This window comes from Carettochelys insculpta, chromosome 2 (genome assembly GCF_033958435.1).
Source record: "Carettochelys insculpta isolate YL-2023 chromosome 2, ASM3395843v1, whole genome shotgun sequence".
Taxonomy (NCBI): Eukaryota; Metazoa; Chordata; order Testudines; family Carettochelyidae; genus Carettochelys; species Carettochelys insculpta.
Window position 1 is genome coordinate 241,291,565 of NC_134138.1, and position 12,711 is coordinate 241,304,275.

Consider the following 12,711-nt stretch of genomic DNA (forward strand, 5'->3'; position numbering starts at 1 on the left):
CCACAAGGGTGGATGTGTCCTGGTGGTATAATTGAAAGCCAATGTCTTTCATTATTCAGATCTGAAATCCATTTTTTCTAAATGCTAGTGTTGTTCATGAAATCTCTTGATTACATTGAAAAATTCAGTAATCAAAGGAATATTATGTGTCCCCCAATGGTTATGGAATGACTGAGGTTGGGTTATGTTATTCTTTTTGGATGAATGACACTGAAATAAAAGTAAACCAAACCAAGATATGGCCCTTATTTTTCTTATTGTCTGACACTCGGGTAAAAAGCAGACTATGGTGGTATCTAGTTTTTTTTTATAGCTATGAATTTAGATTTTGGATAAAATGTTTGATTTTTTTTGTTTGGTTATGTTTTGGGGCAAGGGTAAAACTAACACACATTACATACTTTATAATATACGGCCATACACAGCTGCCATTTTGCAGCCAATAGTTCCCTTGACTGTAATGGGACTGTTAGCCATGTACAAATGTAATCTTTGGTCCTTGGTACATAGTGTCAGATTTTTGCAGGAGATAGGCTGGTCTGCTCTGTGAAGGATCCCCCAAAATAATCAGACCACAGGTTGTGTACCTGCCCCTCCGTAGACTTCAACTTATCCTTAGGGGCCCTGGTTCTAAGAGTTGGGATGGCTTCAGGAGCTTATTCCTTTGCTTTACGCCAAGGTGTGGGACAGAGACAGAGGTCATTAGCACTAGTTATGCAGAATTCTGGTGTGGCTGCTCAGCGCATAAAGCTGAGATATAAATTTTTTTAGCTAAAGTTCTTAAATTATTGCCAGTACCCCCTTTCTTAGCTGTCTTTGAATTTTGATTTCTTAACTAAGGAAAAAAGGAATCAAGAGTTTAATTTAATTGCATAGAGATGTATTAACGATCCTTAACAGCAGATAAAAGTATAGAATATACAAAAGCAAAAATAGTATTGAACTGTTATTTTGCTAGCATAAACCAGGAGAACTGGTGGATACCATAATCATCTGGATTTTTAGAAACAAATAACAAAATAGGAATAGAAAATAACACCTAACTGCTGTTCTAAGAAGGTGCTTTCAATTAGATTTTTATATCTCAGAATAGGTCATCACTTGTGCCAATCGATTAACAACTCTGGTGTTGCTTACTCAGTGGAGGAAAAAATGCAAAACTAAAACACAAGACAATCTGCTCAGTTATTTAAGTTGGTTCACCAAGATCTCCTTCTCAGTCGATTCTTTTAGTCTACTTCCCAAAAAATTTTATTATACCCAGGATATGATTAACACTTTTATCTACCTAACGTAACTCCTACACTTACAGCAAATTGTGTGGATTGAGTGCAGTTCAAGAGGTTTGCACACTTGCTCTTTTTATGTCTGTAACACCTATAACTAGTAGGCATTATGAAACCAGTAAGTAGGTAGATACAAACACAAGCCCAATCCTGATTGGAACCTGTACAAATCTAGGACACACATACCAACTCTGGCACTCATTACTCAAGTGCATGCACTTCATTGCTAATTAGGTGTCTAGTTACAAGAAATAGTCAATTGACTGATCTGGGTTGTATCACCCAAGAAAATCTTAGCTGTTTTCAACTCATTGTTCTTATCAGAAGTTGATACTGCAAACGAATTTGAAATGAAGGACAGACACATCGATAGTCTGTCCTTGTGTATGAGAACACATCCCAAATTGCTGGAAAAGTGCCCATCCAAGACAGATACTTGATATCACCCACAGGGCTCCCAGGTGGCTGGCCCAATACCTCACTGTTTTGCCTTTCAAGTGTCTTTGGCTTTTGGGAAACAATGTGCTGAAGGAGGTAAGCCATTTACTTCTATTTTTTCTGGATACTTCAGCAAGTTTTCTCTTCTTGGAGTTGCTGGCATGGACCAGTCAGATAACAACTCCTACTTCTGTTGAAGATATAAAATGAGAGTTGTCTTCTCTCTCCATCCAATCAGGGAACAAAAACTTTTGAGTTCTTGTAACTGGGTCTGATTTTTTTTTTCCGAGTACAATGTATCTTGTCACACCAGCTTGTGTAAGACAAGTTAGGCATAGCTGTTGGTAGGGCCATTTTAAGATACACATTGAATACTATCTGGTTTGCACCAGTAAGCAGATTACCTCTTAACATCACTTTTTGTGGGCCCCTCTGCAGTGCATCATTTAGTCATTCTCAGATCAGCAGCTGGCTGCTGAACTGTCCTGTTTAAAGGTCATAGTTTATAAAAAGTCCTCCACATATTGGATGATCTTTGAACTTACTTTAAGAGTGCATGCACAATGCAAAGTCATGTCAAGAACTGATTCTATAGCAGGCCAAAGCTGATTTATAAATATTTCTTTATGTATGGCTGAGCTGTGTCTGTGCATTATTGACGAGTTTCGTTTCTGATGATTCCAGTCTGCAATCAAGCCTCCTTATAGCACATTCTTTGGCTTCTGTTCCCTTTATTTGATGCATAGCACAGGTGTTTTCGCAAGCTTGGTATCGTAAGCCTGTTTGATGGCAAATTTCAGCATTACGACTTCATTTAAATCAAAAGACTTCATTCCCCCTTTTTCCATAGAAAGAGTGCCCATGAGGTAAACTCTGTCATTAAAGATTACAATATTTTATTCAAAGCTGTATAGTTTATAGTTGAATTCCCTTTTACACATATCACTTCACTGAATCACAGTTGCTGATTCAATCTGCTTTCCTGTGTTTTCGTACCATATATAGAAACGAATCTTAATGTTTGATATCTGCTTGTTCATTTATTTACAAAGGGGGGAAAGGAAGTCCCTTCAACTACCCCAAGAGGACACTCTTGTGAAAGGCTGCCAAAAAGCTGAATTTACTCAGACTATTTGGAAATTTTGAAGAACATTTCCCATTAGATTTTGAGGGGGTTTTAACATTTTGTCAGCCTTCTGTCCTATCTTTTATGAAGACCTCAATGCCTGGACAATTCTTAAGTAGTGATGACTCATAATGTTGGTGCCTTAATCATTACATGAGACACAAGCCATATTGGAGCAGCAGCATGACAGGGGAAAGGAAGGAAAGGAAATATTACCCTATGTCTTTCCATTCTCTTTCAGTTGTCCAGCCATAGTGCACAAAGACAGAGATTAGGCTGGTTTCTGTCCAGGGGTGCAGTTGAAGGAAGGGTGGACTTATTTCACCATCTTATTACCCCATTTGCTGAGACAGCAATAAATGGATTCTGCTGGTCCACTGAACATTTTAGGGCATCTGCTATGATGGTCTGGTATGTTAGGCAAACACTGACAGCATGGTATATGGCCCTTAATTTTTTAAAATAAAACTTGGCTGTACCTTGTTGAAAATTGTTTGGCAAATCACGCTTCCTGAGGTTATGCCTATGTCTATACTACAGCACAAAGTCGATTTTTAAGGCAGTTAACTTGATTTTACCATGTCACTGCCCTCACTGTAAAAACCATTAGGTCGATTTTAGTGTCACTGTTCCTAATTTTATATCCACCCTCCCCCCCGCTCTCTCAGAAGCATCGATTCCACTTCTAAAAAGACCATTCATCCATGATTTCTTCATATCTTGCTCCCTCCCGCTGCTGGCTTTCTTAGTACCCTGGATCCCTTCATTTTACATGGCCTTATTCATCTCCTGCAGTTCTGTCTAGTTCCACTACATCCAGCTTCTATCCCTTGAAATTGTTCTTGCTAAAGTTCATGAGCCAAATCTCACAACCTGTACCCTCTAGCCATTGTGCTGAAACTGTCTTCCTGGTGTTACAAGCACTGTAACATCTTTTTCCCTGGCCTTGACAAATGCAATGTTGTCCCACTGTAGTGAGGTATATTACCCTCACTGATCAGGATGGGGGAGGAACCTCTCCCTGAGTCCTGGTGGGTGGAGCTCCACACCTGCCTGTCACCTGTCTGGAAGCCAGGGGATGGGACAGGGAAGTATAAAAGTGGAGCCCAGGAGGCCAGTTAAGCCCCAGCCATCAGAGAACCCAGATGCTGGTCCTCAGCTTCTAGACTAGAAGGCTGGCCCAGCCCTGTAAGAGGCTGAAAACTGGCCTGTACAACTTTGGATAGAAAGCTGGCTTGATGGTCGGGTCCAACAGGTAGTGGTCAATGGCTCAATATCTGGATGGCGATATGTTTCAAGCGGAGTGCCACAAGGCTCAGTTCTGGGGCCAGTGTTATTCAACATCTTTATTAATGACCTGCATGAGGGACTGGACTGCACCCTCAGCAAGTTTGTGGATGACACAAAACTGGGGGGGGAGGTAGATTCATTGGGGGGTAGAGAGAGAATCCAGAGGGACCTGGATAAATTGGAGGACTGGGCCAAAAGAAATCTGATGCGGTTCAATAAGGAGAAGTGTAGAGACCTGCACCTGGGGCGGAAGAATCCCAAGCATTGTTCCAGGCTGAGGACCGACTGGCTCAGCAGCAGTACGATGGAGAGACCTAGGGGTTATGGTGGATGAAAGACTGGATATGAGTAAACAGTGTGCCCTTGTAGCCAAGAAGGCTAACGGCATACTATGGTGCATTAGGAGGAGCGTTTCAAGCAGATCTAGAGAAGTAGTTATTTCTCTTTATTTGGCACTGGTGAGGCCACATCTTGAATATTGTGTCCAGTTTTGGGCCCCCCAGTATAAAAGGGATGTGGATTTGCTGGAGCAGGTTCAGCAAAGGGCAACAAAAATGATTAAAGGTCTGGAGCACAAGACCTATGAGGATAGGCTGAGGGATTTGGGCTTGTTTAGTTTACAGAAGAGAAGACTTAGAGGTCATTTAATAGCAGCCTTCAACTTCCTGAAGAGGAGCTCTAAAAAGGAGAGTGAGAAACTGTTCTCAGTGGTGTCAGATGGCAGAACAAGGAGTAATGGTCTGAAGTTGAAGAGGGAGAGGTGCAGGTTAGATATTAGGAAAAACTCCTTCACTAGGCGGGTGGTGAAGCATTGGAATGCGTTGCCTAGAGAGATGGTGGATTCTCCATCCCTTGAGGTTTTTAAGTCCCGGCTGGACAAGGTCCTGGCTGGGATGACTTAGTGGGGGTTGATCCTGCTTGAAGCAGCGGGCTGGACTAGCTGACCTCCTGAGGTCCCTTCCAGCCCTGTGATTCTGTAGACCTCTCTGAGGAGGATCTACCAGCTGGGAATGAGACCCTGCTCTACCCAACCCTGAGGAACTTAACCTCTACTCAGTAAGCTGTGCTCCGAGGGGGAGTTTGGAAGTGGCCCAGAGATAGCTGAGTCAGCATGTTGTGGTCTGGATCTCTGCTTAAACCAGTGGGTCTAGTGTGGTTAAGACTGATTCCTCCACTCAACTGAGTAGTGAGGTATATTGGCCCCTCACAGATCTGGATGGGGAAGAATCCCTTTCCAAGCTTGACCAGGCTATACCCACTCATATCTATGCAGAAACCCAGTGCAAAGGCATTTTCCTACTGCATTTATTTGGCCATGTCAGTCCTGCTTTGAATGCATCCACTGGCACTCCCTTCTGTATCACATCAGAGAGGAAAGTGTTCACGTGGTGTCAGTCCTTGTGTTACTGAATGGAAGGGCTGGACAACTTCAGCCCTGGTCAGAGTGCAGGATTTTGAAGTCAGAATGTGAGACTGAAGCTATTGTTAGTGGAGCAGAAATATATTGGGAAGACACACAAAACTTCTTAGTTTAAATAGGATCAGCAGCTTCCTCTGTGATACACGCTCCCAAAAAATAAGTCTGACTTAGTTTTCAAAGTTGCTCTTTGGGTTCTTGCTGGTGAACAGACTGATTGCAACATTGACTGAGGCATATCAAACATAATAACCCAATAGGTAGTCCATAATCTGTGATGTGATTGACAAATTCTGGGTATGTGGTAATTTTTGTGTGTAATATAGGAGTATGGAAGAAGAGAATCTGTTCACTTCTGTACTGTAAATGTGGTAGTCAAACATTCTTCCTTTCTCTGGTGTTTTACTTTGATATTCCATAAAACAATTAAATGAAAAGTAAAACATACAGGTCAAGAGCCCCAGCTGGAGTAAACTAACTTTCCTCTATTTGCTTCGCTGGAGTTACAGTAAGTTATACTGGCAGGGTATCTGGCCCACAGAATATATTGTACACTAATCTATTTTAATTATGTCTGGTGGCACCATTGGAGGTAAACTACTGGAATGGAATCTCAGCTCTGATTTTTTTCAAAAGGGACCCAACACTTTTGACTGAGGTCATTTTGATTTAAACAAAACCTTGTTGACTCTTGTGTTTTGAGCTGGGCATGAGTTTTTACTAATATTGACTCGTGTGATGGGATATATAAACCACACATTGGAACTGAAGAGTTTAAGCAGCAACTTCATTAAACAGCCTCACTTGCAGATTATGCTCCAGCTGGCAGTGGAGCTTAAAAGGGAGCCAGACAACTCAGAGGGGCACTGGTAGAGCAGTAGAAACGCCTTCCTTGGGAACTACTTGAGAAGGCACCACAGAAATGTTTCCAGGGCAACAGAGCTTGTTTGCTGAGCCCCAGGGAGGCAGCTTGGGTGCTACACATTGTAGCTTCTTTCAGGGCCCTGAGCTGGAGCCATACATCCCAACCACATTGTCCCAGAAGTCACCAGAACAATCATTGCTAGATTCCCCCTACTCCTCCCTTTCAGAAATGCAGAATGGGAAAGACTTTGCAAGTTCCACAGCTGGGACTGAACAATTGTAGGAATGGAAGTCTGACTTTCTCCCACCCCCTGCCTCTGTAGGGGATGGAGCCCAGTATCTTTCTTGGAACTCAGTTATTGCAGAGAGGAGTGCAGCTAAAAGATGACCCAAACATTCGGGTCAACACACACCAAAAGGCAGACCACCACAGGGAGTGTGAGTGGTCAGTGGGAGACATTGTGGGCAGGTGATTAGAGACCACTCTTAATAATTACTGTTCATTTTAAAAGTAGGTAGCAAAGCTTTTGCAAAATATAAAATAAAAATAAATCTCCTTGCCTCTCGCCCTTTCTATATTCTTGGTACTTTCCCAAGATGACACTTTAAACTTCTCATTTAATTAGTTGCTAAAAGGAAAGATTTTTTAAAGCTTTTATAGGCTTCACATACTTAAATTGAGCATGCTTTCTTTTTTGTGTGTATTTAAGTGTGCCTTTTCTTTTTCAGGTAAGATTGTATAAATACATAGTTAATAACTACGTTATACTGCATGCTATGAAATTCTCAGATCTTTATCTTTTTGTGATTAATTTTAAAATGAATAATTTGACAAAGTATTGAAGGTTTTTCAATTCCAAATCAGTAGCACTAGCAACAAGACATGTTGTCTGAAGCAAAATACTTAAATTATGCTTCTTTCTCCCCACTTACTTACCAGCTAAACTCTGAGTGAAAGATTCTGTTTGTAGAAATGGTGATATTACTAACTCCTAAATCAGACAGGGAGTGCAAAAATGCTCTATGAGTAATTAAATTAATTACACCTTGTTTCACAAAACAACTTAGAGATCCAAACTCAAATCCTTCAGGAAAATAGAGATTTTTCAAATGTCATTTAAATAAGACATTTTTGATTAGTTATGTATCTTTCAGTAGTGTGTGTTTTGTTTTGTGTTTTGTTTTGTGTAGTGTTTTGTTTTAAAGCTGCAGTATATTGAGTTGAAAGGCTTAATTATAAATTGTTGGATATCAAGTAATTTTCTTTTTAAAATGACTAAAATGTTTTATTTAGTGAAACAAGAAAAGATAGGGCAGTGCTTACTGTTTATGTTACCCCTAATTAAGTGGTGGTTTCCACTATTTAATCATGCTTATGAATCACAACTATTACATGAGTAGAGAAAGAAAAAGAGAACATTAAACAAAACAGTATAAATGATAAATTATTTACTTCTGTTGCAATTTCTTTTGAATGTCTTTCTTTTGAGAGCTTTTAATACAAATTACACGGCTGGGAGTTGGTTGCCTTTGGGAGTGCTTTTCTCCTGATGGCTATGGTTACACTACAGCTATCTCTTGACAGAAGTCCCTGTCGGGAGAGTTTTCCAGACAAAATCTTTGTTGACAGATAGTGTGAACACACAAAAGTAAATTGGGAAGGCACTCCACTCTTTTGACAGGCACCCAGAAACACAGCAGACAGGGCTGCCCTTTGTTGTGGATGCCTTGTCTGTCCAGAGAGATGCCCCTGGACATGTTTACACAGCTGTGTTTTGTTGACAGAAATCTGTTGACAGGAGTGTTGTGCCTCAGAGTTTTGAGGTGGAACACTGCAGGTGAAAGTGCTGGGTTTTGTCAACACGCTGTTGACAAAACCCATTTTGTGTATAAATGCTTCACAAATTTTGTCAACAAAACCCGTTTTGTTGATAAAATTTTCTAGTGTAACTGTAGGCAGTAAGTTTAGATCTCAAAGTAGTGTATTTTGTTCTAAAATAGTTGTAAATTCAGTATTAGTATCTCACCTGCAAATTGACCTGGCATTACTTGGGTATGTAAGTGAAGGAAGTTTTGTTTTCCTTTTTCGTTTTTTGGAAAAATAAAAGGAAAATATATGTGGTTTATGCAGATGATTGTATTTTTTGAAAAGGAAGGAAAAAAGTTTGCATTAAGTAAAGTCTCAGTGATTCAAAGATTACACAGAGCTTAATATTAAACAACATTTGCAGTCTTTCTTTGCAGCAGCATGGCAGGAGGAGGGGGAGTCAGATCCAGAGCCTGGGTCACAGCCATGGTGGCAGCTCTTTGCCTGGTCCCAGAATAGTGACAGTGGAGGTGGTGGAGCAGATCTCTGGCTGTGGCTTTTTTCTGTGACCCCAGCACATCGGCAGCAGGAGGGGGTGGGGCTGCAGGTCATGACTGCAGCATCTCAGCCAGGGGTTGCTGTGGGAGGGAAGCAGAGTCTCCGCCTGCGCCCCCCCCGTGTGGTGCTGTGGCCATGCGCTGTGGGAGGAGGTTGGGGTAGAGGGGCACTTACCTCTCCTGCAAAGGTTGGGGGCCCTGTCTCCATGTGGCCACCGTTTTCCTGCTGCGGCTGCCCCCAGTGGTCGCTCTGCAGTGTGGCTGGTTCCTGTGCTTGCTGCCCCCCGTTGGTGAGTCTGAAGTGTGTCGTCTCTCGCATCTCTGCCCCTCCCTTTCCATCTTTTGGGAAATCCTGGGATTTCAGGCATTTCCTACTTTCCAGGCGCAACCAAACTCTGACCTTGCTTTAAGTTAGGGTTAGAGGAAGTGGCATACCAAATATCATGGTCATAGTTCTTACGGTTTAAGAGGAGTTCATAGCACTGACAGATGGATGCAATCTAAAATATATAGTACATTAGATACTCAGATCTTATTATATGGGCAAAATATTTGTTTAAGGACAAGTGAAGCCTGTGTAGCTATTAATAACCTTAACAGTTTATAACTGGGCCAAGTAAGCTTTCATAACTACATCGTATGAAACCGAAGAAAATATTTGCAAAAGTTACTTAGATGAAGCCATTTAAGGAGCTCTTAAATACAGACAAATTGCAATATTAGGAATCTTAAATTTGAATAGAGCCCCTGGTCATCTGTTTGCCAATGTTTATCCCTTATTACATCTTGGTCTTAACACTTGATGATTAACAGGTGAAACTTTAATTTTTCAGTTACAGTGGTATTCAATATCCGAATACATTCATTGTTAGAGTTTAAACCTTATTTCTTGGCAGCGCTTGAGTTGGCTTTCTCTCACTGACCCAAGTTGAATTTTGGGGAGGATTTTCTTGAGCTGTTTTCTCTGGGTCTTCCCTGTTTTTTCTTTATATAGTAGCTTCATTGTAAAAGTGGACAAGGCAAGCTGTGGAGCGCTTACTGTCTAAGCAGAGTTGCAAAGTTTACTTCAGAGACTTTATAAGAATCAATAGTGTGTTCATTTGTGTCTTTTGTTGGCTTCTCTTGCTTTATGAACATCGAGACCTGGTGAAATTTCATGTCTGGAAGCCTAAATGTCTTTCCAGGTCACAGCTAGATGCTTCATTATTAACCTTAGCTCTGCTTGCAGTTGTAACTATCACCTCTCTACTCTGTAACTTCCTTTTAACTGTAACATAGCAGAAGTATTCCATGATGATGATGATGGTGATATTCAGAAATTCTGTTTTCTGCCCAGATCATCCAGAAAATTATCTTGATATTACCATTAATGCTGGGTTATTTTATAGAGTCCTATACTTTTTGAGTTTAAATGTTCTAAATAGCAAAAACTAAATTTCTTGAGTCTGCTGCGTGTCTTAGGGATGTTCCTGAAACTAAGTACCCCTCATTGTACAGCAAAACAAGAGAGTTTGACACACATTTCCCCTTAATGGAACCATACTTCTGTTACACTAATGCTGATTTTAAACATACAGCATCTTTAATATTGACAATAAATGATAAAGCTTAAAATTTGACTTCAATTTTAACTTCAATTTACCTCATATAAGTACTGAAATGTAATCTCTTTATTGTGAAAGTGCAATTTACAAATTGTTACATAACTGCACTCAAAAACAAAACAATATAAATCTTTGGAACTTACAAGTCCACTTACTCCTACTTCTACATCCAATCACTAAGAATATGTCTACATTAGAAAGTTTTGTCAACAAAACTCCTGGAGCATCTACCCACAAAATGCGTTTTGTCAACAGAAACTGTCAACAAAAAAGCTGTGTAGATGCTCCAGGGGACCCTTTTGTCAATGGCGCAGGTCAATCTGCTTTTATGTGTAAATGCGATCTGTTGACAGTTCTGTTGGAACATCTCTTCTGATAGACACTTCTGTCCACAGATGCTTCTAGTGTAGATGTAGCCAAACAGAAACAAATTTGTTTACATTTGCAAGAGATAGTATTGATCACTTCTTATTTACAAAATCAAAACAAAAAGCAGTCAAGTAGCACTTTAAAGACTAGCAAAATAGTTTATTAGGTGAATGTTCATGGAAGAGACCCACTTCTTCAGACCATAGCCAGACCAGAACAGACTCAATATTTAGGACACAGAGAACCAAAAACAGTAAGCAAGGAGGACAAATCAGAAAAAGATAATCAAGGTGAGCAAATCAGAGAGTGGAGGCGGGGGGAGGGGGAGATCAAGAATTAGATTGAGCCAAGTATGCAGACGAGCCCCTATAGTGACTCAGAAAGTTCCCATCACGATTTAAACCACGTGTTAATGTGCCGAATTTGAATATAAAAGTCAGCTCGTCCCCTTCTCTCTCTAAAACGGTGCGATAATTTCTTTTCAGTAACACACATACCTTGAGGTCATTGACAGAATGGCCCCATTCCATTAAAATGTTGACTAACTGGTTTGTGGATCTGGAGTGTTTTGATGTCTGTTTTGTGCCCGTTGACCCTTTGTCTAAGGGAGTTAGAAGTCTGTCCAATATACAAAGCATCTGGGCATTGTTGGCACATGATGGCATATATGATGTTAGTAGAGGAGCATGAGAAAGTGCCCGTGCTTCTGTAAGTAACCTGGTTAGGTCCAGTGATGGTATTTCCAGAGAAGATATGTGGACAAAGCTGGCAGCGGGCTTTGTTGCAGGGAAAGTTTCCAGGACTGGTGTTCCTGGGGTATAGACTGTGGCTGTTAGTAAGGATCCTCATGAGGTTGGAAGGTTGTCTGTAGGAGAGAACAGGCATGTCACCCAGGGCCTTCTGGAGTGTGGCATCCTGATTAAGGATAGGTTGTAGGTCTTTAATAATTCGTTGCAGTGGTCTGAGTTGGGGGCTGTAAGTGATGACCAGTGGTGTTCTGTTCTTGGCTTTTTTGGGCTGATCTTGGAGTAGCTGGTCTCTGGGTATACGTCTGGCCCTGTTGATTTGTTTTTTTACTTCTCCTGGTGGGTAATTCAGGTTTATGAATATTTGGTAAAGTTCTTGTAGTTTTTGGTCTCTGTCAGTTGGATCAGAGGAAATGAGATTGTACCTAAGAGCTTGACTGTAAACAATGGATCTAGTCACGTGTGCGGGATGGAAACTAGAAGGGTGTAGATAAGTATAGCGATCAGTAGGTTTTCGGTACAGTGTGGTACTGATCAGGCCATCCTTGATTAGTACTGTAGTGTCCATTCTTATTTACAATGTCAGCTGGAAGTGAGAGCAGGCATTCCTATGGGGCTTTTGTAGCTCGCATTGCAAAGGTATTACCTGCTAGATATGTGAAACATTTGTATGCCCCTTGTGCTTTGGCCACCATCCCAGAGGACATGCTTCCATGCTGATGATGTGCTAATTAAATTTGTGACTGAACTCCTTGGGGGAGAATTGTTTGTCTCCTGCTCTGTGTTTTACCTCCATTCTGCCATATATTTCATGTTATAGCAGTCTTGGATGATGACCCAACATCTGTTTGTTTTAAGAACATTTGGACTGAAGACTTGACAAAATGCAAAGAAAGTACCAATGTGAGATTTCAAAGATTAGTACAGCACTTGACCAATGTTTAAAAATCTGAAATGCTTTCCAAAATCTGTGGGACAAGATGTGCTTTCAGAAGTCTGAAAAGAGCTGAAACACCAAAAAAAGAAAATCAAGCTTTTGCTGGTGGTATTTGACTCAAATGATGCAAATGACGATGCATTGATTTGCACTGCTTTGGATCTTTATCTGTTAGCTGCAGGGACATATATCTTCTGGAATGGTGGTTGAAGTGGTTGAAGCGTTAGCACATCTGGTAAGTAAATATTTTACGATCCTGGCTACAACAGT

The 12,711-nt window shown here is 40.9% G+C and overlaps 1 protein-coding gene across 1 annotated transcript in view; it reads left to right on the plus strand.

The window, feature by feature from the left end:
* Positions 1–12,711, plus strand: part of CACNB2 (calcium voltage-gated channel auxiliary subunit beta 2) — a 402,055-nt gene that overhangs the window by 130,805 nt on the left and 258,539 nt on the right. The gene's annotated exons all lie outside the window — the stretch shown is intronic.